We start from the raw sequence: 27,397 nt of genomic DNA on the forward strand, positions 1-27,397 counted from the left end.
TACGGTATATATATTTAAGGGACTCGATAAAAATGGTTATCGTCGGTTTCGGTTTTCATCGATTTTTTTTCGCGAAAAATTTGTCTCGGTTTTCGTCGGCGTGCCCACGTGATTTCCTGCTAATTTTGCGAAAACATAGGGCGACCCACGCGTTTTCCTGGTCAATGTGGCGTTTTTCTCGTTGTGTGAACATTACCCCGCGTGTCTAGCCAAACAATTCCATTGCTTTCCTTTTCTTTTAGCTTTATTATGAGACCAAAGAAAGTTTCCAGAACGGGCTGGCCACGTGGAGTTTTCCGCATCTGTAACGCCTAAATAGGGCCAGTTACCCTTAAAAAGACTTCTCAGATGGCATCCCCCTAGGCAGATCGCCGGTGTTGCGTTGCCGTAACGTAACAAACAAACAGCCCTTCGAATGCCATGTTAAATGTTTATTTATTCTTTACATTAGTCTTTTATATTTATTTGATATTAATTTCTTATTGTTTTTAGTATTAAACACAATATTCTCTATAAAATGTGCTTTGGTATGTATTTTGGTGTGTATAGAACGAATTACTTGGATTTACATTGATTTATATGGAAATAATTGCCTCAGTTTTTGTCGGTTTCTGATTTCGCTGATTGTTTTCGGACGGATTATAGACGAAAATCGAGGTATCACTGTATATGCTTTTTAAATAAATAAATGTATATACTGTATAGGCTATATACAGTGTATATATATATATTTAAAACGCATTTACTTCAAAATATATATATTATAAAATTATATTGTGCCCGAATGTGGGTAATTTACTTTATCGCTTCTGATGTAAAACCTAACGAGGCGTGAATATTTTGTAAGTATTTTAAAACTTATTAATATGATTTCCCATCCACTTTCGATGTTGCTTTGAAATATAATTATTGTCTGTAGAAATATATCACTTCAAATTATTTTGTTGCCGTTTGCTCTATAATAACTATTCGAAAATCTTGTTTAATCTTGTAAAATACGACAGAACGGTGGAACAAACGTACTGTACGTAAAAAAGAGATTTAATTAAACGTTCCGTTACTGGTTTTTTGTGGATTTAAAAAAATTAAAGCTATTGGCCTTTTTCAGTAACATATCACACAGTTATTATATAGGCTTTATTGATGGAGGAAATGCATCTCGGGCCTTAATGACCTTTCTTCAGTCCTTATTTTAACTGATTATTGATTTAGTTTTGAGAGAAAGAAGATCGAAAGGAAAACGACAAAATTCTTTGACAATTATTCAATGCACAGTAAAGCTGAGATTAGACTGGAAGACATCGGAACGTAACTGATCTAACTTGGCTTTATATGCCAGGAAGCCATTTCAGCATCGTCCATATGTTGGAATGGACTTGGGATCGAAGAGCAATAAACAAATTCAAGAAAATTTCTGTCAAGTAATTTGTAGCAATACATTGAAAATTTTTAAATGCAAGGGATTTCTTAGGTTCCATATTTACAAGTTGTAATTTCTGAGTACAAGCTACCATGATTAATATCAGATTCATTTCTAATTGGATCGGTCAGCACATTTTCCAATTGTTTACATGCATTCTGCAATTGTCCTTCATTATCTAGTAGTTTAAAGTTGTTTGATAGCTATAGCGAAAATTTTGGATTTTTAATTAGCACAGAATAATCAATCTTTCATTTAAAATATTTTAGAATTTTTTAATTATATTGTATATTTTTAATTAATATACAATTCAATTTTGAAGTATTGTTTTTCATTTAAAGGGCCATCCAGAATTTCATAATCAAATAAACATCGTTTTGTCGTCTTCTATTTTCGGGAAAATCGGACTAATTCTTAATTTTGCTGCAATTTCGGTTGCTAAAGTGATAAAAACATCAAAATTTTGGTCTCTTCGAAAATCATTTAAATACTTTGTAGCTTCAACCAATTTTGTAATTTTAGTAATGTCCACAAACATACTTTATAGTAAACTTGTTTATTTTGTTGATTTTAAGTGAAATCCCATACCGTATTACCAATGACAAGACAAACGAAATTATTTAATTTTGGAGAAAAAGCTTAGCTTCAGAAATGGTCTATCTGTACACGAATCTGCTGCAGTTAGAAGAAATCGTGTACTTTGGAAAGATTATCTTTTGAAATTTTTATGCCTTTTATACGTCTTTTCTATCGTGTATCTGATAGGGATTTTAAAGTAACTCGGACACTTTTGTATTAAAAGTTTTCATCTACTATTTGAACCAGAAAAAATGTGAATACCCTTTGAACAGTTCCAAACAATGTTATAATGCAAGAAACCGATTTTACGGCATCGTACACTCTGAGTGAAGGCACTAGTACAAAAATGCTTTCGATTTTTTTTTTAAATTAAAAAGTTTGGACTCCTTTTAACTAACCTGGCATTTGAAATGACTGATCCATTATCATATTATTGTTTCCGACAGTTTTCCCAGTGCATTATCCAGAAATTTTGTTTCTGTAGCCCTTGATAGTCATTCTTACTCGATGTTGCTGAAGTCGGACTTTATGGTCTTCAGGTGTCTCACAATTCTTATTCTTTTAGATCTAGAATTTACCTGACCAATTTTACTCTTGCGTTTTTTTAGGCATTTTTTGACAAAATAATCTTTTTAATTCCACGTTGATAAAACAAAGATGAATTGTATGTGCAATACGTTAGTTTGATAAGCGTTAACATTTTTTAAAGAACGGACTCATTGGGCTGCAATTTGAAAAAATTGTAGACCTATAAATTTCCACTGTCGTCCTTCTGTCTTTCCGTAATGTCGAGAACGGAGTCAGATAGATGAAAGACGGACTTATTTTTCATCTATTCCAGGTATGGAAACCATAGAGACAGGAGGCTGATTAACTGGAAGTCACGGTATTTCAATTCAAAACTTTCCCCCTGAAAGGTGTTAGATAGATGACCAACCACGACTCTATTGTTAAAGGAAAAGTATTATGTACAGGGGCAAACCACTATTAATTTAAGGTGGAGAGGGTGGGTATATTTTAAATTAAATAAATTAAAAATATTATTCAAAATTGCAGCCTGGCATTGTGATAATATCAAAATAAATAATTGCTCGTTAAATCGTAACTTCCGATTGGATAATAGAACGTCACGTGATCACTATAAAAAGGATTTTAAAAAATTGTTGTAGAAGCGACTCGATACGGCTGTATTTTATAAAGTTTAAATTTTATGAAGTACAGTACGTTTAAAATACTAAATTTGACAAAATATTTAAAAACATAACTTATGGGGAATTCCGTCGTTAACCATGAACGTCACGTGGTCACTGACGTCACTGAAACGTAAGTGTGATCATCGATCCGAAATCGATAAAATGTTTATTCCGCAAATAGCTAGTATTTAGTACATAGTTAATATTTCCGCAAAATAAGTAGCCTATACATTCCGTCTGAACATAAAACGAATATAACGAAAATTTTATCTGGATTGGAAGAGTTACAAGGAACTCACACATACACACACACACACAAACGACTACTTTTATATTAGTAATTGTCCATTTTCTTGAAGTCCCGTGGCTATAATACTAACTCATTTTTTGAAGAACCCTGAACCCTGCCCTGAACTAGTATAGTTTAGGGCAGTTTTCTAAACTTTTATTATACTTAGTCCCTTTTGAGTTTAACATTTCTGTGGACCCATGCATAATAGTAGCTCATTTTGATAGACTTTTGAATTGCAGATGTAACTTTCAAATTGAAAACGTGTGTATATAATTGTTATTTTTTTAAAATGCTTAAGTTTAGCTCTACACTATGTTATGCTTATTTCAGAGGCGAATAAAGGGTAGCACTAAATTGAAGTTTTACGGTATATACACTCAATACATTTATATGCGATAGGAATACATTTTAAAAGTAAATATCCTTCGAAAAGAATGTAAAATGGCATGTTTTGCGTACACGTGCAAGATTCGACATGTTTTGTTTACAAGAAAAAATCATACTGTACAGTAGATTCTTTTTTAATTGGAACTCAAGCTACCTACAAAAAACTCGAAGAAATAACACTTTAAATAAAAATTAAAATAAAATTAATTTCTAGTTGAAATGTAAGTTCAAACTTGGCATTCGCGCCGTGAGTAAATCCATGCTTCGCGTACACATGTTTGACTTCCACTCCCAGTTTATTGACTGCCATTTAATAACTAAAATCGCACACTACATTCGCACAGCTGTTCTTGTAATAAAACTGTTAGCCTACATTAAGTTAAGTTTGTTTTTATTTGTCTTAATTTACTTTTAATTACTGAATTTCAATATTAATTTACGTCAGTACTGAGTTTATGGTAAATGGGGTTATTTATAAATGACGTCCGTACTGGGGGGAAGTCAGACAAGGGCGGGAGACGTTGAACTGACGTCCGTGGACGTCCGTTTTATTTTATTAAATTTTATACAGTTTATACATTGTATTATTCATAAGGTGGTAAAGATTTTGGGAGGTTGAGTTTTGTTGGTTGTCCGAAGAGGGGAGGGGGTTACGGAAACTTGGACAAACTGGGACAATGGGGAGAGTAAAAACGTCAAGAAAAATGTGGACGTAATTTATGTATGGACCGTCCCTATGGCTATATCATAGGGACGGTCCATAAATTACGGTCTTAATTTAATTTATGGGGTATAGTATTAGTTAGGCGTGTTTTTGATAGTAACTCTCAACCAATCAGAAACTACATTTATCCGGCATTTACCAATCCCCAATGGATGCCGGTTAACTGAGATTCTACTCTATGTACTGTATATTATCTGATAATAATTATTAAATAAAACATTTTAAGTTAAATATTTCCGTATCAAATTTACTTTTGTATTTTATTTAAACATAATACAATATTTTAATAATTTATATAGGCCTATATTCTTAAATAATTTACTTATTGAAATTTAATCCTTTTCATATAATTTTAATATTTTGTTCTGGCTGACTGTGACCTCTTAGAATTTATCTTGGCTTCCCAAAAGTTAATTTTTGGCCTGAAATGTCCTTTGGCTGTAAAAGGGGCTACGGTTGAGAAACTGGTCTACATATTAAATAATGGCGATACCTAGAGCAAATGCCTATGCCTAAAACCGCTATTGTTTAAACTTATCTGCTAATCAGCCATTAGTTTTGAAACTAGAATTAGTATGATACGAATAATTTAAAATCCCGCGTTTGTTTCATCGTTTTGACTTTAAACTCAAACTATTATACTCGTATATCTAAATATTAACGAGTCAACATTTTAGTATGTTTTATAGTTTTCACAGGAAAAGTTTGTGCTCAAAAATAAACTGTATTTAAAATGTGCAAATCGTATTATTGAAGTGGTATTCTAACCAACGTAACTAAAAGAATTTAGCATATAGTATTTATATGATTGGTACTTTCGGATATAGTCTATTTTTCCGCAGAATTATTACACGAATTAATTCATTTATTGTATTTTCTTGGATATTTTATATCTCTATTATTAAAGTTTTCTAGTTCTTTGGAAAAAGTTTGAATTTTTTTTTCGTGCTGTTTTCTTATCTGGGTAATTTATCTATATTACGTTTTACACTTCGAATATTATTTTACACAATTTAAATACATTTTCAGGCGTTATTGATGATATTTCGTAACAGAAGATGTATTTGTGTTAAGTCAAATTTTATTATTAATGTCTTCAGAACAAACACTATTCAATTTTAGAACGATTTAAAAAATATTTTCATAAAAACTATTACAAATAAAAACAATTAAATAATACATACAGTAAATACATAAAACAGCACCAAGGTAATTTTGCGCCCCTGGCAGACTCCGTGTGTAATGCCCCTAGATTTTGTTATACTTAAGTACTTTTTAATTATAGGCACGAGCAATTACTTATGGTGACATCGTCACGGTGCCGAGCTGAAATTTTTTTCTTTTACCATATTTCAATTTTAAAAATCATGTTTTTGTCGTCTCGACTGGAAGTTCGTGTGGGTGGACAGACGTGAGGACGACAATAGGAATCTATACTTAAAATACTTACTGGGCTGCAATTTTCAAATTTACAACTTGATTTTGTTCAAACAAAACACGAAGTAAAGATTTTAAACAAAAATCTATCCATCTATCTATAATATGTCAAATTTTACAACTGTTACAATTAAATCACAATCTGTGTTAAGATGCGAAGTACACGCTGTGCGCCCAATAAATGCAATTTTAATTTTATTAGGTCTATACAGTATTTACTGTAGTATTTTATTCGTGGTTTTCGTGTTTTAATTTATTGTTGGAGCAATTAATTGTGTTATTTTTATTTTAAATTATGTGTATTGCTGTTATAAGTTTATCGAAATCGGTATTGTTTAGGGTCTGGGAATGGATTAAATTCGAAGTACGAGGCACCACTGTATGTTAATAAAATCGGTCACTCGATTTATATCAATTTGAACGAATTTTTCCAATTATCTAATAATTTATGTTCCTCTACTTTAATCTACACTATCGACATTAGTTTTAATTATGTTTGATGGACCTATCTTTCCTCCTCTTTTGTAATCACCATGAAACTGGAAAAAATGAAAGGTAACGAAAAGTGTGATTTAAACTATTAATGAAAGAAATCTATTCGAATATCATTTCTATTCTGACAATAAAATAAGTTAATGAAAACTAATACATTTTTATCAACTTCTTAAATAACTAAGAAATTTATAAAAATGTACTATTTTATGACATTTTCGTTAAAATTAAAGTTCTAAAGCATTGGTTCTTAATCTTGGTGCACAGGTCCTGGGAGTCCGAGCTTTTGTGAGACACTTTTACTATGGGGAACTTTTTTAGAATTTAAAGTTCTTTTTTTTATTAAAAAATTATGTCTTTTTGAAAGTAAGATCTTAATTTTTAAAAATGTGGTAATATCAAATTTTACTGTATTATGTATTTTTTCAGTTCATTTATTATAATAAACAATAGTATAAATTAACAACGGTAATTAGTTTAGGGTAAAGTTTTTAACATCGAACTACTAATACCTTATTAGTGAAAAAAGTTTAGGGAGCTGTGATTGTAAGAATACAGTACTCTGTAAATAAATGAAATAACTGAAGTAGTGTTAATAATTTACTGTTTAAATATAATTCACCATTTCACTCTTAGAAGTGTGGGTTAGTTGAACGGTCTACCAGAGCCTACTATATTATTTTAGACCGATTACAAGTTAAACTCATTATCCAAGTTTCTGTAGTATTATACATAAGAAACAAAAGTCGTCCGTTAATTTTAAGGTTTTCGAAGCTACAGTAAATATAAGTGTGGGTAAAACATTCTGCAAGTCAGAAGCAGAAACATTTGTTTTTTTTCCACTTATTTTCACAGTAATTGCACGTAAACAGCGCACATAACAAACATGGCTTTAAACTAACAATATATTAACACGAGGCGCTACGTTTTAGTTCATACAGTAATTACACGTGTTCTCCGTGTAATCCTCGTGTACTATGTAAAATGTCCGTTGCTTGCTGTGGCGTGTTTTGGTAATAATTTTTATTTTTACGTAAATGTTTTCGACACGTCCCGAAATGTCACCGTACCACATTTGGTTGTATTTTGGACTGCTAAATATTTCTACAGACAGTGCTGAATAGGAGTACTTTAATTACAATCAGCCGTATAAAAATGTTTATAGGTTCGTTAAAGAAATTGATAGATACAGTAATATATTCTAGAAATGTATGTAAACGAAACAAATACTTAAATATGTAATTGCGAAAATTAGATCTTAATAAGGTATATCGCTTGGAGAAATTTGTTATTATAAAAAAATAATTCGTTGTAAAGTTTCGAGCTATAAACTTCAGCGATTTTATAGTCCTAAAGGAGATCGTTGAACGTAAAAATCTTGCTTACTAACATGATGTAAAAGAAATATCTTTTCAAATAGTTGACACATTTCGTTATAAAATTGTTACATAGACTTTCTCTGTTAATTTAATTGTTAATTACAGTGTACAAAGTAACTATTATTTTTAACGGAAACAGACCCCTGTCTGTTAATATTATAATAAGAATTAATAATAATGATTTGCACTTTTATTTGTCATCTTGGACTTGATCGATTTTATGTGCATATTTTCATATAACAGTATTATTTACATTATTTAAAAATTTTAAATAATATAAATATCCTTATAGGCTAAATCTTTACAATTAACATTAAAAATGATTAAAATATACACGTTTTCTAAAATATAATTATAGTTTAAAATTAATAATTTTTGTTTTTGTTTCTATTTTGTATTTCAAGAATTTTTTCAGTTAATATATGATTTTTCAAATTAAAATTTAGAATGTATTAACATTTTCATTAGTTAAAAAAAATGGTGCTTTTAAAACATGTGAAAAAGTCATTTTTCCTTTATATTATTATGCATTCTTATGTTATTGTTTAAATTTCATATAATAGAAAATAAAAAATGAGAGAATATATTTTAATCATGTTTTTTTTATATAACATTGTAAAAAATAAGGGAGATTGTAAAAAAAAGTAAAATTTTTAATTGTGTTTATGTGTCGGTTGAAAGAGTAATAAAATGAAAAGCCAGCTGAAGAGGATAACATTGTTTTTTGTTGTCGAAATATATATGAAGAATATATACGTGGTACGATCCAAAAGTTCGGGGAATGCAGTAATCTACAACAAAAGCATGTATTTGAAGTTACAGCGTACGAAATGGATTCTACCAAACCACCTCTACGTGTTCGGGTTAATTTCACCCATGTCATGTGATTAAACCGCGAGCGCTGCTGTTTTTTTCCGGAGATAGTTACCTTTGTCCTGCGACGTAATCAAAGTGGAGTTTCAAGAACAACCTCCAACATTTCGACTTCACCGTGACCTTTTACCGTAGAATCACCGTACACCTTTCTTGCAATTTTAAAATCTCCGTAGGTGTTTTACCTAAACGCTGACAAAATTTAATGTTGGAGGTTGTTCTTGAAACTCCACTTTGATTACGTCGCAGGACAAAGGTAACTATCTCCGGAAAAAAACAGCAGCGCTTGCGGTTTAATCACATGACATGGGTGAAATTAACCCGAACACGTAGAGGTGGTTTGGTAGAATCCATTTCATACGCTGTAACTTCAAATACATGCTTTTGTTGTCATAGATTACTGCATTCCCCGAACTTTTGGATTGTACCACGTATATGAAGAAAATGTAGCCTGAGTATTCACGAAAAATTGTAACCATACGCAAATGAAGTAGGAAAACTCGTATCTATCACTAGAGGACCAGAAGCAGTTTAAAAAGGGATAAGCAGAATATGGTGAGAAGAATTCGTGTTTTTAATGTAAAAGTGTCAGATCCTACAATAAAAGGCTGACACTTGGTCGTTTGACATTGTAAATTTTTTACCTTTGTTTTTAAGAAGTAATTTCTTCAAAAACCATATTAACTGTTACTTCTGTGGTGGTGTAAAAAGGATTAAAAGATACTCAAAAATGTTATTTTTTGTAAATAGTCTAAACTTCAATTATGAATAATAATGTCTTTTTAATTGTAAATTAAACGTTAACAATTAAATTTATTCAGTAATTAACTTAAATTTTAAGACATTTTATTCTTGTAACAAAATCAGTTGGAAGTGAGCTTACTTGAAAACTGCGATTCCCATCTCTTTCTCAACGTTCATTCCCGATCTGTTTTTGGTTTTGATGGCTGCTCAGTAGTACTGTGAAGTCCTGCAGGTTGTTACATATTCACCTCGACTTCACAAAAGAATGTGAAAATTTTATTGAATTATTTACAGCCTCTGGATGGCACTGATGCGTCAAGGTGGCAGCCTACCGCTCTGGGGGACCCGGGATCGAATCCGAACGGGTCGAATAATCCCCAAGAATTTTTCGGGGGGGAGTCCGGATATGTCGGGCCCCGTTCCTCACCACCCGGTCGCCCCATTGTGGGCTTGGCCGAACCCATAATGGACCTACTAAAAGAGGCCATCTTAGTGCCCACAGGGCGGAAAGAGTTAAAAAAAAAAAAGCCTCTGGAATTTACGAGTAACATCGAATTTTATTAAATGTAATTGTCGGAGAGGCATACGCGCCGTTTGATTTAAGACAATGAGCTCCTAAAATCAGTAAGCATCTCCGCTTGGAATCGAATTGTTGACGTCGGTCTTTTCCCGCGGCCCCAGAAGGTCTCTAATTTCGCCTAGAAACGAATAAAGGACTAGTTGCGTCGTGAAAACGAAATCAATCGGAATCTAAAGTCAAGGGATCAAATCTATAAAAACTAGTGATGTAACGAATATTCGCTTACTACCCGGTATTCGGCCTATTTTTCGCTATTCGGCCGAATAGTGATTTAAATATTCGGTATTCGGCCGAATACCTAAAAACAGGAGTAAGAAATAACAAAAACACAGTAAATTAATCATTTTGGTAACTTTTATTAATGCTGAACATTAAATTATCATTATTAAGGTTAGTAAGAAATAGCATCTAACTCTAGTATTAAATTATTTCGTAATTAAATAATAATATAGCCTTCTTGTGATAAGATGTCTTATGGCATTGATATCTTATGGTAATAAGATATGGCATTGATGGCGTGTAGGTTAGAATGTATCGGGCATTAATGTTACAGTTTAGTTAATTATGTTATATTCGTATTCGCGTATATTTTAATATTTTTTACGATATTTTAAAATGATTTACGAAAAGATTTATTCAAACTTATCGTATTTAGGCCTAATGAGAGAATTATTTATCTATTTCTAGAAGATGAGTAACTAATATACAGGGTGGGCCAACGAAAACGAAACGGCAGTGTTCGTGTTCGTCCAAGCAAATCGTTCGGACAGGTCGATTTTATTCTCGAGGGGACATCTTTTGCAATAAAGTTTTTGCGATTCTGAATACAACAGACAACAAAAAATTTTAAAAACTCATTTATTATGTATTAACTAAACAAACATTTATTTCGAAAAAAAAAATGTTTGTTTAGTTAATATTCAGATTCGCAAAAACTTTATTGCATAAGATGTCCCCTCGAGAATAAAATCGACCTGTCCGAGCGATTTGCTTGGACGAACACAAACACTCTGCCGTTTCGTTTTAGTTGGCCCACCCTGTATAAAGCAAAGAATGAGCATTTTCATTATGTACAAAGATAACATTTGAAATCATGTTAATTTTTAAAATATTGACAAAAACAATAGCAACAAAATATCACAAAACTTCACAAATAGAAACACCCCAATAATATATTTGAACTGTTTCACAACTGGGGAGAAACTATAGACCATAAATGTCCCCACTAAAGTATATCCTTAGGGTACTATTCAGTTTACAAATACGTAGTAAAAACAAAATTTTAGTGCTTAATTAAAGAGTTAAAAAGATCGATTGCAAATAAAATAACTTATAAGTTATAACTTAGATCTAAATACCAACAACTGCCGAATCATATCAGGCTATTACATAAATTATAAACCAATTTGGCACTAGAGATAGACGTTAGACTCCATCTCATATTAACTTTAATAATTATAATTTAATTAATTAATTTAAATAATTTAGACCTACTGGAAGAAAAAATCGTAGTGACAGCGGGCCAATAGAGAGCAGGGTGCGCGATCCTTGCAATAATACGGTTTGCGCGCCAATTTTCGTACGTGCGTTAATCAAGCCGAATAGTTTGGCCGAATATTCGGCCATTCGGCCACGCTCCTGCCCGAATATTCGGTATTCGGTTTGAGCCGAATATACGTTCATTCCCGATCTGTTTTTGGTTTTGATGGCTGCTCAGTAGTACTGTGAAGTCCTGCAGGTTGTTACATATTCACCTCGACTTCACAAAAGAATGTGAAAATTTTATTCAATTATTTACAGCCTCTGGAATACTATTCGTTACATCACTAATAAAAACCAATGTCTCAAGGACACGGGAGTCGCTCATATTCAGTTTCTGTTCGACCCACTGTGTGTTTCCTTTAGATCAGTGGTTCTCAACTTTTTTTTTTAACCCATGGACTCCTTTTCCTTTAAATTTTTTTGTGGACCCCCATAGACATTACACAGGAAAAAACCTTATATTTTTCACTAATAAAAAAAGAAAGAAAAACGTTCAGAAATGTCACTGTCAAGTGACATGACGCTGATGGTATAAGATTCTCCTAACAAACTCCGGCTTTATAATCTCTCTTTGACCTTTGTCAATGAGATATATATGTCGTATAGGCCTATGTATTCAATATTTTAACCCTTATGCAAGAAAAATTTAATGTTTAGTCAAATAATAATAAGAATAATAATAATACGCGACTATGTTAATGTTTTATTGATTCGAGATTTTTCTGGATGGTGATAATAAGGGATACAAAAGAAACGCTAGTAAAAAATTCGCGTTTACAAAAGGAAACTGTTATTATTTTCAGCCAGACAGGACGAAGGATTGTAGGCAGCTCAATGACAGGTACATGTGCCAAAGTAAGACTAAAATTCCAGACTTCCAGCGGAAATGTTATTTGACTATCCATTTATAGATGTCGATTTACAGAACAATGTTGAGCTACTCGTTTACATAACTGCTTACCAAACTTTGTTATCGTATATAAATTTTAGTTGCATTATTGTATTTATTTCTAATTCAAATTATTGACATAATTGAATATAGAATTTTTAGTTTTTAATATATGACTTTATTAACCAATTGACTCTTTTTTTAATTTTACATATCTAAATTTTGCCAACTCTTCCTAATGAAGTAGATAGCGGCATTTTACAAGTACTTAGACTATAGTATATTCTATTCTGAGTTAGAAACTAAAAATATCTTACGTTCTTACGATAGTTAGTTGGAGGCTAAAAACAAGTAAAATACTCATTTGTTTATTAATTTTTTAAATTTATTTCATTTACATGAAAATGTAACGTTAAAACAGATATTTAATATTTTTGTACTATATAATGTATAACATTTTATCCAAGTAAATGTGTGTATCGAAGACATATAAAAAAATTGAATGATATTCGAAAATAATTATAATATGACCAAAGTTTGATATGGAAAAAATTTACAGTTAATTAATTTATTTTAATTAAATGAATTATTTTAAATAACTATTAAGTTTTATTTTTATTAATATTTATTTAGAAGAATGCCATTTTTAGTGCCCTAAATTCCTTTTAAAGTGTTATACATAAAACGTTTTAAGGAAAATTTCTTTTGTTATAATAAATCTATTTTTATTTATAGATCAAACAGAGGATTATGTTACACGCTATAATATTACGATAATAATATATAATCGTATATATATTGAGAATAAAACAAAATATTAAGCCTAATAGCAATAAAATTTGGAGCATTTCTGCCTTATTTGATTCGTTAATTTCAATATTAAATTTCAGCAAATTTCTTTTAACAATAAATTTTTAAAAATATTTAATTTAAACAATTGTTAGGATAATGTCTAAAGTAAAAAGAAAAACTAATATAATACTAATATAAAAGCATTTGAAATGTCCAGATTTTATACTTCTATACCCTAGAAAGTTTTATAGAAAGCACAGTACATAAATCATATATAATGTAGGATAGTTTCATACAGATATCTAAGATTATTATTTAGATCATAACTAATGACATGATGTAGATTATTAAATTTGCTATAGGTAGTAATGTTCTTATTATAGTTTGCTAGTTATAAAGTGTTTGTGTTTATTTATCGTATTTTATTCATCTCTTTTGTACTTTATATTATTATTTTATTATATCTTATTATATGTTCTTTTAGATGTCATATATTATTATATTTTCTTTCACTAAATATCTTTTAATGTTTATTATACTGAAGAATTGAATACAGCTGTTTTTTTTTTTTTTTTTAATAAAAATTACATAGAGAGACAAGGCTGACAGATCTTGAACGTATATTGTTGTCATTACGCATTTAAAGTAATTATCGTTTTCCTGACTGTTAACTTGATTGACTAAATGACTAATGTTTTGTCCATTCTTAATATTTTCTTATAAAAAACATTAATATCTAAAATATGATAATTTGGATTTACACATTGCACAGACAGAACTAGACAGAACAACTTCAAAGAAAAACATGAAAAACAGTAACAAAACGTGACAAACACCACCCTAAGTCTCTGTAGAAATGCTGACTCTAGCTCGTAAAGAAGGAGAGCGACGCTTTATAGTTGTTTTAAATCTGTACTATAAGCAAATACAGAAAAAAAGAAACATCACAATTACACAAATCTGTAGCTTTGGCAGACAAAAACAGTTTACAAAATGCACAGACACCATCTGGCTATTAGATTCGAAAAGAGCGCCACGATACATACCCTAACGATCTCGGCCAAGATCAGTTGACAAAATTACAACAAACTGTTGGCTGACTGATGGATACTTCTTTGGAGAGAGAGAACGATTCACGATTGCCATAGAAGACCACGTCATAAATTCAAGAAATTAAAGAAAACATATCTTAAAAGATACAACACTGCAGGAAATTTCAGCTTAATACATCACATCGGATTGCAAGCCTTTAGCACAAACAGAATATGTTCATAACCAAATAGCAAACGTAATACATCACAACTTTACACTCAACAGCCATTCTACAAATACACATCTCAGAGAGTTATAGAAGATAACACACGCAAAATATATTATGATCGAGTCTTAATCACAGACAAAACAACTCATCACAACAGACAAACAAAATTACATTTAACATAGACATAGCTGTACCAAATATCTAAAACACAAAACATTATACACTAAAAAAAAAAAAAATAGTAAATACTCAAAACTTGCAAACGGAATGAAGCCTAATGGAGAATGGAAAAGGTACTAAATGCGTCAGTAGTATTTTCTTGCACAAATGTCATACCGCATACACTACAAAAAAGTTTTCGGCTATACGACACTATATATAATGCAAGCTGCTATATTAAACATGTGTCATACAGAAAATTCTTAAATACCTACACATAAGAACAGCGAATAACCATAATAAATTGTTCTGTTACTATATTTTGACCCTGGTCCGATATAGCACATATATTTTATTTAATATTACATTAGTATTGATCATAGAATTCTTTTAACTCAGTGGCACGATTGAAAGAAAAGAAAATACCTCAGTTAAACACCATTAACAGAGGTGTTCTTCTGTCAATCGTGCTAGGGTTAAATGCATTATAAATATTCTTTTAAATAATAATATTGATATGGTTTTTGATATAATTAAATTAGCAAGTTGTATAGATAAAGTATTTTTTTAAATAACAGATATGGTTTGAACAAGAAATTGCATTTTTTCGTTGAAACCAATTATATTGTTTTGCGTTAAACGGTGTGATTCATTCAGGACTGAGCATTTAACTTTGTTCAATTTTCATGATTGCACAGTCACATTTGAATAACATGTTATGTAAAAATACTTTGTCGACTGCTTCATTATGAAAGAAACAATCGTTTCGTTTATGTTTCATATTCATCTTTTTATTTTATACGGAGTTATTCCACATACTAAGTGTTCAGTCAAGAGTGAATCACCCTGTACTATACTGTACATGAAGTTATAAATTACAGATTCAGAAAGCAGGATTCCATATATTTATTTGAGAAATTATATTTATATCAGTCACAAACTTACTAAATGATCCATTGATGAACTTGTGTCTATTAATTGATGGTTTAATAAATTTTCTGACTTAATTAACGGAAATGTTGTTATTGTTAAATGATTGGTTTCATCCGATGTAATAAGAAGAGATCGATTTCGTCGATTAAAATTCGAAGTATCTATTGTGTTGTAGATTAACTTTTATCAATAAAACAATTAACGAATTAAAATATTTTTCGTGCAGAAAATAGTATTTTTTATATTAACGAATTCCGAATTTGAAATAGATGTAATAATCTAAATGTAGGATACATTATTTTCATTTTACATTCGAGATAGATTTGTTTGAATAACGCTTCATTTTCATTCTCCTTTTTCTTTCATATTCGCATTTTATATTATAAAATATTTCTTAAATTACGCTTTTATCCCAAAGTTAAATACACATAAAACGAATAGGCTATCAAATTACGGATACAATGAAAAGGTATTATCATATCAAGACGAGAAGGACTCAAATGATTCAAATATAACTTTAATTAATATGGGGAATGCATTTCGTGTACACAGACCCCCTCATCAGCCCTTTGAAGATTAGACATATAGCAGTAAACACAATAAATATCTAAAATATTGTAACAAGCACAGTTTACAGACTGCAGGGGTCGCGCTACATAGCCACTTAGCAATATTTTTATTAAAGTGGCGATAAAAACCCTAGTTCGCTTGTTTCGACATTCGGCGTGAAATTGAATCGCAAATCACTCTTCGGGAAAAATAGTAAAATGTCGAGCTTTTGTACAATAGGAGTCCCATGCACCACACACTTAGTCACCATGCACCAATTTCGTGATATCACGAAATTGTTAAGTTCAAGTAATAAGAACTGAAGGCAGTTTTATGTAATGCTGCCCAGCATTTCCAGTGGAAATTTTTATCGACTGATAGACATTTTGGGGAATTTTTTGGAATGACTTACTTCCAGTGGCGTGCCGTCATTGGAAGCGGTGGAAGCGCCGCATCCACCTTCCAATGACCTTCCCTTGTAGTTTCTAAAATATAAATTTTCATATTTTAATTAACGTACTTTGAATTAATTAAAATTAATATTTTATTATAACCGCATTATGTATCTTATTAAAAAATTCTATACTATATGTGAAAAAAACGATAAGATTGCTATTGTATATTCGAATGTCAGTGGCGGAATGGAAGCGCTTCCGAGACAGCTTTCAAGGCGAGAATAACTGAATGGTGTAAAGCAGCCAGAGTGCATTGGCGCATGCGCTTTACAGAGCACCACCTCACCCGGTTTAGCTGGTGAAGCTACACACGTCAAACGCTTCCAACGATTCTATCTCTTAGCCACTGGTAGCGAGCTATCTGACTAAGTGAATTGTTTAAGATTTAAAAAGTAAAAAGTATTCAATGTTATTTTTATGTGCGTTTTTTTGCTAAGTTATATTTAATTACAGTATAATTAAAAGAAAATTATAATTATATTGACAGATTTTCAGACATTTTCAGACATTCAAATCTTTAGAATTTTTATCACTTTTAAATGTTTTCATAATATTAAAATTATTAACAATTTTTCCAAGCGTGTTTTAATTCTTTAAATTAAGTAAATTTTATGGGAAATTTTTTGATGTATCTAAATTACGTAGCGAATCGCAATATTTATATTCGCGTCCGGACTATATTGACGAGTAACTCTTAAACATAAAACATATTATAATTAATGACGATTCAAACAAAGACGTACTAAAAGAATTATATGATTTAATATCATTAATTTTTACGGTACTATCTATCAGTAGGTCTGTTGAGCGCAGTTTTTCGACCACGGAGAGAATTCATACATTGGCCAGGAACACGCGGTCGGAGGAAAAATTGTCGTCGCTAGCGTTGCTTTCGATAGAAAAAGAGCTTTCAAATACGTTGATGGAGTCGACGACCAGCGACTTTTACATGGTACGATCCAAAAGTTCGGGGAATGCAGTAATCTACGACAACAAAAGCATGTATTTGAAGTTACAGCGTATGAAATGGATTCTACCAAACCACCTCTACGTGTTCGGGTTAATTTCACCCATGTCATGTGATTAAACCGCGAGCGCTGCTGTTTTTTTCCGGAGATAGTTACCTTTGTCTTGCGACGTAATCAAAGTGGAGTTTCAAGAACAACCTCCAACATTTCGACTTTGCCATGGTAGAATCACCGTACACCTTTCTTAGCGATTTTAAAGTCTCTGTAGGTGTTTTACCTAAACGCTGACAAAATTTAATGTTGGAGGTTGTTCTTGAAACTCCACTTTGATTACGTCGTAGGACAAAGGTAACTATCTCCGGAAAAAAACAGCAGCGCTCGCGGTTTAATCACATGACATGGGTGGAATTAACCCGAACACGTAGAGGTGGTTTGGTAGAATCCATTTCATACGCTGTAACTTCAACTACATGCTTTTGTTGTCGTAGATTACTGCAGTCCCCGAGCTTTTGGATCGTACCACGTATGATAAAGTAATTAACGACTTTGCGGAAAAAATCGCCGAATAGAGTTAGTTTATAAAAAATTTAAAAAAAACAAGCTTTTCTATTATTGTTTGTATCGTATCAATTTGTATTATGTATGTATTATTTGTATTTTAGAACTAAAATACATGAATTGTTTATTTTTGTCATTTCCAGTATTTGTTTAAATCTTTTATGGAAATGTGATGTACCGCACAGGTCTGACCCGTCACGAAAGACGCGAAAAAACGGTTAATTAAGAGAAAAATTTATTAGTTTAAAAAAACATAAGTAAAAGTCGTTTGTAATCGGACACCCATTGTTTATATCAAACTGCCAGGCAGAAACCATAAATCGCGGAAGGAAGTCGTCCTACGATCGGTGGAAGATCGAATTCGTCTTCGATTTGGACTTTTCTCGCTTTCCAGGTAAGAGTGTCGTTACGTTTAGTAACCAGGGACCAACCACTCGGGAAGCGTGATTGAGGAAGAACGACCAATCAAAATGGACGAAAGAAAGAACGGAGATTGATATAATCTCCGACAATCGAGGACACCCGGCACTGGGTTAACGTTCCGAATAACCAAAACGCCGTGTGTCGACGCGCAAAAAAAGAAAAAGAAAAAAAAAAACAATTTTTTGTCTATTGTGCCAACCCGTAACCCGTGCCGCTTCGGACTTAGACCGTGTCCCCGACTCCAACGGACGAAGTCTCCCGTGCCCTACAGACTCGTCGACGCCACTGTCCCGGGGCCACCTTCGATCGACCATCGAAGAACCACATCGACGTCCGGGACGTCCGAACGGCCGATTGTCCTAAAGCAAACTATTTTGTACATAGTATATGTTTATTTTATGTTAAAATAAACTGTTTTTGTCAGATACTTGTCGTCTTTGTCTCTACAGCCACCACCCATGTACGAATGGACCCTAGGCCATCACTGACGCAATTAACCGATTGCCCCTGGAAGTCGGCTTTTTACAGAAACACGGCTTCCCTATCGTCAAATGTGACGGCACGCCACTGCTTACTTCCCAATTTGATCTGTTTTCAGTAGAATGAAACAAAATTTTTGACATGGCAGAACCTGTCAAATACTGTTTAAACATTGTGATAAAATGTGAATAGAACGAATTTATGTGAGCATGTAGCCTTAAATACAAACAGCTCCTTGTCCAAATAATAGGACCCACTTCTCAAGCGTTTACAAAAACTTGGCCATTAAAAATTGAGTTTACGTTATAAGTCTTCGAAAGTTTCATGTCTTTGAGAGGCAATAGATAAGACGATAAAGTTCGAATCATTGGAATTTTAGTTTAGTTTTGTTTTTTATGTGTAACATTGTTATTTTATCTCAGCATTAGTATTATTATTCTTGACGTTTAAAGCATATAAAACAGGAGATTAAAATTGTGACGGCATTTCTTTTTTAGCGAAAACAAACCTCTGTAGATTTAATTCTTTTACGTCGTTAAATAAAACTTTTAGTTCTTTGCATTTATTTCACGTATTTTACATACTATGTTTTGACAAGCGAATAAGCTTAGGACTTACTGCACATGGACAAAAAGGACAATCTGATATGGAAAATACGGTAGCATAGTCCCAGCGTTTTATTTTTTGAATCGTTAATATTCTAGACAATGCGCTTACAATTTCCTCATATTTATTACACTTTAAATGTCACAATACCACCATACATGAAAATAAATACTAAGAAAATTTTTAACAACTTAAGAGTTAAATCTACAGAGGCTTGTTTTTGCTAAACAGGAAAGACGTCACGATTTTTAATCTCTTGTTTTATATGCTTTAAATGTGTGAAATAATAACAGTAACGAGCAATTGTTTATCGTGCCATCGTCACAATGCCGGCCTGCAATTTTTAATCATATTTTTAATTTATTTAATTTTAAATATATGCTCTCCATCTCAAATTAGTAGTGGCTACGATATAGTTTTCCTGTTAACAAGAGAGTCGTGCCGGTCGTCTATCTAATCTCTTTCGGGAGAAAATTTTGAATTGAAATAACGTGACTTCCGGTTTTCAATCGAAAGTTCGTATATAGTTAATCGGGGACTGCTTCTTGGTACCTTTGTACAGTACGTGGTCTCAGTTTTCACGTGACTAAGTCAGTTCTCGAGATTAAGGAAGGACAGACACACAACAGTAGGAATTTGTCTGAAATTTTTGAAAATTGTGTAAAGCTCTGGACAGGTCCGAATACTAGCTGAAATAATTTTTTAAAGAAAAAAATAAAGCTAAAAATAATTTTTTTGTATGAAAATGCGACGCGAACTTATAAACAATAGAAAAGTGTAAGTCCTAAGATCGACCTCCTGTCGGGGCTCGAATTAAATATCGATTTTGGCATCTCCCGCGATCTAGGCTGATATCTCGTTATACTGCACTTAGTAACGAGTGATCAACCTCTTAGAAAGCGAGAACGAGGAAAAGCGACCAATTGGAATGGGCAGTCGAGTGTAGAAGAATAAAAACTTGGGAATTCAAGGGCGTGATGGCTTCTCCCGAAAATTCCAGGTGTCGGACCAATTGTTTTGTGTGGGTATTTCGTACCCATCCTGTCCGTCTCTCGTCTTCGGATCGATGTCTCTCCATCACTAGAAGTCGACCGCATCGTCCTGGAGTAGTCAAGGAAACTGTCATTCGCGAACCAGGGACACTTTCATTTGGGACTATCTTGGAAAGATGAGAAGAGCTAGAGGCCTCCACCGACTTAGAACTTTCAAGATGGCGAAATCTTGTAAGCTCCTTTCGTGTCAAATAGAGATTTCTTGTAACCGTAGAGTCTGTCTTGGTACCGATCGCACCCTCTCGACTCTGACCATCGCGTTCTCGTTGGAGACCTTACAATTGCAGCCCAATAATAATGAGGTAAAATAATTATGTTACACATATAAACTAAACTAAAATTTCGAACGTTTGAAACTACATCATATAACTCCAGTGGCTAGCCTCTCATTCACTCGGCTATTACCACTCTTGCATACGAAACTCCCAGACTTACTCGTATAAGCTAAACACTAAATTTTTCAGATACCCATTTTTTGGAATCGCTTGAGAAGTGAGTCCTGTTATTTGGACAAGGAGCAGTTTAAGACTACGTGCTCATCAACGTTCCGTTCGAATCGGAGACCCGAACGTCTGGCCCTCTCCTAGTGACGATAAATAATTTAAAGTGGCGAAATGATGGCGATATTTTAAAATTTTCCAGAGCGATCCCCGAGACTGATATTATAAATAACGCAGTGCAGTTATATTTTTCACTAGTTTGGCTTAGATAAAAGAAAAAAGTTTTTTAAAAGTTAAGAATTACTTTCAATTTGTAGTTTTATTTATTAATTAGTTTATGGAGCTAAAAAACGGAAGGAAGCTCGGCTAGTTGAATTTATAGCAAAGCAATGATCACTTATATCGAAGAAAAGGTATATCTACTTGTAAGAACAGAACTTGTTTAATTTACCTTCTGTATTGTATCTGCTTTGTGTAGTTCAGATTTTTAGTTAAGCGTACTTGTCTTTACGAGTTTGAAATAAAATGAATAAACAAAGTGATAACTGAGCGCCGATTGCTAACTTTCTATGCCATTATATTGTATTCAGTTGGCCGTTAAAATTACAAAATATAGCGGAGATAATATTTATTTTCAGTACACATTAAATATCAGCTATAAGTTTTACTTTATCAATATTCATATTACTATTATCGGATTCACTTAATAATAATCATGTGCATTATGGAGATTAACTGCCATAATTTCACATTTCAGAGCTCTCAACCGGCGGTGTTTTGCGCAGACAGTCCTCTTTTTTCGCCGATGTCCCAATTTCTGTTTTCTTGCAGTTATTGCTTTTTGGATGATATTTTTCATACAAACAAATTCATTAATTCTTTTTTTTTTCTTCTTTCTTGTTGCTGTTTGTTGACGGTCAATATTATTCAATCGAGTATTCTACTGTATATACGTTTTCTTTAGCTGTTAAAGAAGCCATTCTGATAATACTTACAAAATAATTGAAAGTATGGGATGTGTATCTAAACAATCACTTCAAACATTTCAAGAAGGAATGCTTATGTCTATTGAATCTATTAAAGATTTATTTTTCGACCTTAGTTCAAAATTTTCTAAATACCATTATATCTTAACATGTAAAGTAAATCAAGATTTTTTAGAAAATCTATTTTCTCAAATTCGAACTGGAGGTGGTATATATTAGAGTACCTAGATATCATAGTAGCGACACACGAGTCATCGCCGCCATGTTCTGTCGAGTGTCATCACGTGGTCTATGGGTTTACATTAAGAAATTACAATTATTTTTAGTTTAATAAAGCATTTTTACGAATAAAATGCTTAATTAAACTATAAATAATCGTCATTTCTTAATGTAAACCCATAGACCACGTGATGACACTCGACAGAACATGGCGGCGATGACTCGTGTGTCGCTACTATGATATCTAGGTATTCTAGTATACATGATAACCCTAGTCCACTTGAGGTAATATATAGAACGAGAATGATAATTTTAGGTAAATCACTTGGAATATTATAAAATAAATTAAACACCGAAGATAAGATATTTGAAAATTACTTAATAAATGAAATGTCTGAGGAGGCAGATTTACTGCAAGTTTCAAATATGTCTACTTCTAAAGAATATCTGAAAATTCATGCAGTATTAATGTAATAAATGATGATGATTTATGTGAGACATCTGAGGAAAATGTAGAAAATTCATTTCATGAATTAAACAATGATGGATTACAATATTTAGCAGGATGGTTGTAAGGAAGTACCAAAAAAAAAAAAAATATCCAAATTTAGGAAGTCTCAGTCACCAAACTAAAAATGAGAATAATTATAAAATAATGCCTTACATTTAGGATTTATCGTTTGGTGGGCTGTCACAGCCATCAGAAAATTTCTTTTAGTTAAAAAAGTGGAATCAATTTTTACAAAAAATGTGAATCCGAGTTTTAAATGTAAAACCGTTTCATCTGTAACGTCATTAATTAAACAAACAATTGACTTGCCAGATGTTATATACACCTATGTAAAGCAACGTTTATGGATTAAATTGAAATTTTAAAACAATTTAATTAAATACGATCGTTCCTCTGAGAAAAGAAAGATAAATTGTAATAGCAATAGAAAATTTAAAAAGTTTGTACCTGATTTCTTTTAATTCTGTTTTTATGTAACACTTAATTTGCATATATTAAAAATATATTTATGACAGAAAATTGTTTTTGACAGCTATTTTTTTTATATGTATGAGTAAATGACATCGTTTTCAGTATTCGAGTATTAAAAATTAAAAAAATAGACCAATATAGTTGTGGTTTGAAAAAAAAGTGGTTTGACGATAGAAATTAAATTAATTTACGTATATATAGCTCACCTAGGTAGAATTTACCAAAATTAATCTTTTAAGAAATTATTATTATATCACGAAAGTAGATAAAATCGATTTCATTTACAAAGTAAGCAAAACGCACTTTTAATTTCAACTTTTCACGTAGAAATTACGAAGATTTGCACAATATTCCGAATTTTTTTTATTCACAATCCATTTTTATTTACATTTAATTAAGTATAAATGGTAATTAATGAAATATTAGAGTGTAATTAAAGCTACGAACTTCCGAACGGTAATGTTTTTACCGTAAGGACGTAGTAAGATGTTTCCATTTGGACGTCAAATAAGCAACCAAGGAGAAGCGTTTTTTCTCTGTGAGGCAATCTTACCTTCTACGATCTTGATTTAGCTTAACAATTCCGATTGAACAGTTCTGCACTCGGATTAGCTTTAGCAGTTCCAGTTCCAGCAGCGGAACTGGATTTCCCACCATTCTTTAACTCATTTTAACGAGCCATTTCTGGACAGCTCTCTTCTTCAGAAAGTTGCTGACTTATGTTGGAAGGTCTGTTTACGTTTCATAAAATCAGTTCGCTTGTCTACAACGTTTGATGCCCACCAGTGGCTGAGTCGATAAAACCGCGGAATTCTAGTAGACAGTGCCGGCAAGAAAGGGAATTTTTCCTGGGCCCCTAGCGATTCTTACCTTATTAATACTATTTTTAAAATTATCTTTAAAAAGGACAAATTATAGTCGATTATAAATATTTCATTAATTAATTTTTTTTTCAAACGTTACTTTAATATACAGTACTGTAGTTTTATTTACCGTAATCAATTCCAATTATAGCGAACTGTCGGATATCGAATTGCTTCGGCCGTTCGCTGTAATTGCATAGATTTTTCAACGTTTGTCGAAACAACTTCATAAGTAGAGATAAGTACTGCTGTTAGTTTCAAAACGTGCATTTATTTCATTAGATGTAATATCGTTACTTTTAGGAAGATTTAACGAAGATATACGTCGGATTTTAATGTTTTCTTTAGAAGCGGTTGAAATAGTTCAGATTTCAATCGTCCACATTAATTTTAATATACTGTAGTTGGAACGTATTCTAGCATTGCTTGTTTTAAAAGAATCTTTCCATTTATACTTTTCCGTCTACTGTATACTTTTTGCAAAACAGTATCGTTTGGAAATGAATGAATGGGATTTAAAGTTTCAAAAACGGCAAATTCCTCTTTTTTCTGGGTCCGAACACAAGGGCCGTAAACGTGGTCAATTTCGAAACTAACCCTCAATTTTCATATCCTTTTTGTTTTCTGTCTAGTTTAGAAATTTATAACAGTCGTCATCAAAAAGACGGACTTAGCCATTTTTGAAACTATACGCCTCATAAAAAAAAAAAATACGTTTTATGTTTTAGAAAATATATATGTTACTGCACATTCCGACATCATAAATCTATATTCTACTAAAAATAAATAATATTTATTTAACAAAACGTATCTAACACCGTTTTCAACTGGAACTCTCTTCCGTCGCACTTCCGCGATGACGTCGGTAGTTACCGAAAACAAGGTTAAAATCGCCAGAGTTGGTCCCTCGACGTTTACTGCGCGGACGGCCGAATTTCCTAGACATTAGGACATCGGCGTGTCGTTCCGAGGATCCGGGATTCAATCCATCCAAAAAAAAAAAGGTTTTCTTAGTTCTCTCGGAGCGAAAGAGTTAAAAGTGAGGGAAATATTAATTACACGATGTTTATATCGACATTGTTTTATACTAATGATGTTTTGACAACATTATTTTCTAACGTCGCGTTTTTATCCGACCGTATTTTCTTATGACGATATTTTTGGGTGTACTATAGATTACTCCCTATGGAATTTCAGGACTTTGATTATATATTTGAACTCAGGGGACCGAGTCGAGTTCAACGGTACCCTATTTTTGGACCGGAGACGAAAAATAAAAAAGTTATCACACTTTTTTCCGGCGATCGCGCGATGATAGGGAGTCGCGTCGCTCTCCGTTAAGTCGGCCTCGCTATCGTGATCGGGAGTCGCGTCGCTTACCGTTAAAATTGCCTTTAGTAGACGTTTCCCCCTTTTTTTACTTTGTTCAAGAACTACCGTGAATCGATCACTAGTTTAGCACATGGCGGCTTGTGGTGGCGCCCGTACGAGAGGTCAGTCGGGAGCACGAACAGTGGGAACAGCCGCCATGTTTGCGATCGCGCGATGATCGGAAGTCGCGTCGCTCTCTCCGCTCTCGTATCGCGTGTTTACCCTCCGGAAGATGACCGTAGTCCGACGTCACGGTTTGCAGACTTTACCGCAAGATGGCAATACTAACAACTACGGTGCCGTCTGCATGAGAGCATTAAAAAAGTATGGTAACTTAAAAACTGTGATAACTTTTTTATTTTTCGTCTCCGGTCAAAATATAGGGTACCGTTGAACTCGTCTCGGTCCCCTGAGTTCAAATATATAATCAAAGTCCTGAAATTCCATAGGGAGTAATCTATAGTACACCCAAACCGAGATACAGCGACGGTGGCGCCCTCTGTTAGTAGCGCGGACTGTCAACTTTCATCTCACATAGGTTATTACGTAGTATCATGGCATACTGATCAAAGTAACATCATGCGTTTGCGGTAGAGTGCTATTTTCGCATCGGCGAATCTGGAATCTGTCATGCGCGTGCAACGTGAATTTCGTAAACATTTTAAGATTCACCCGCGATATCCAATTCCTGCTCGTGAATTGGATAAAAAACTTCCGTGAAACTGCCAGTGCATCGAATCGAAGTTCAACCGGCCGTAGGAAGACCGTACGAACTCCCGAGAACATCGAACGTGTGCGTAGCAGTTTACAGAAAAGCCCTTGTGTAACTGCGAATGGTCGTCATTTGTCCGATGTAGTATTTCATAAGTAAAATTGAATAAATTTTGTACCTTGTGTAAAATTTTCAACTTTTTTTTAGCAATTAGTCTATGAGTTAATTTTGAAATCGTCAAAACATTGTGAAACACCCTGTATTTCCGTATTACGAATTTACGATCGCACAGGGGGGTCTATCGTTTGGAGGTTAACTCCCTCCTCCCCCTCTCCTAGAATCTTACCAGAAATTATTACAGAATTCTATAAATTAGGGGCTGTCCACAAATGATGTTCACACTGGAAGGAAATGGGATTATGACAAATTGGACAAGGGTTGAGTTTCAGTGGATCTCTGTTTATTTCATTAAATTTTTTTACACTGCAATTTATTATATTCATTTCAAAATTTCTTGTCTGTTTTGTTTCTACTTATAGTAACTACTGTTCATAAAGTGATAAAGGTTTTAAGGGGGTTCAAGTTTTGTTGGATGGTCTAAAAGGGAGAGGGTTACGGAAACTTGGACAAACTGGGACAAGAGGGGGGAAGTAAAAATTTTAAGAAAACTCTGACATAATTTATGGACAGCCCCGTAATTACAATATATGCAATATTTATATATATCAATAGTTTAACTTTAAAACAAACCATGCAGTGTTTGTTTCTATTTTAATTTGTGTGTTTTATTTTAGGATATGTGAAGCGTGCAATGCCATAATGTTGTAAATGCCAAAAAACAAACTTTTCAGGAGAGAGAAAAAACACTTTTTCTAATGACCAAACTTAAAATAATTTTTATAGCATTTGATTAAACAATTTACACTTTGGAATAAAACATTGGGTTTAATTTCAAACACCTATGTATGATAGTAAGGAAACAAAAAAAGTTTAAAAACAGGGTTAGAGCCATAACGTTGTAAATGCCAAAAACAATTGCAATCATAAAATTAATGTT

General features: G+C 32.6%; 1 protein-coding gene across 2 annotated transcripts in view; it reads left to right on the forward strand.

The window, feature by feature from the left end:
• The window catches only part of LOC136974449 (protein boule-like), a 134,263-nt gene that overhangs the window by 10,647 nt on the left and 96,219 nt on the right, over window positions 1-27,397 (forward strand). The window lies entirely within an intron of this gene.

The sequence above is a fragment of the Centruroides vittatus genome, unplaced genomic scaffold (assembly GCF_030686945.1).
Source record: "Centruroides vittatus isolate TY-2023 unplaced genomic scaffold, ASM3068694v2 contig_349, whole genome shotgun sequence".
In the NCBI taxonomy this organism is placed as follows: Eukaryota; Metazoa; Arthropoda; class Arachnida; order Scorpiones; family Buthidae; genus Centruroides; species Centruroides vittatus.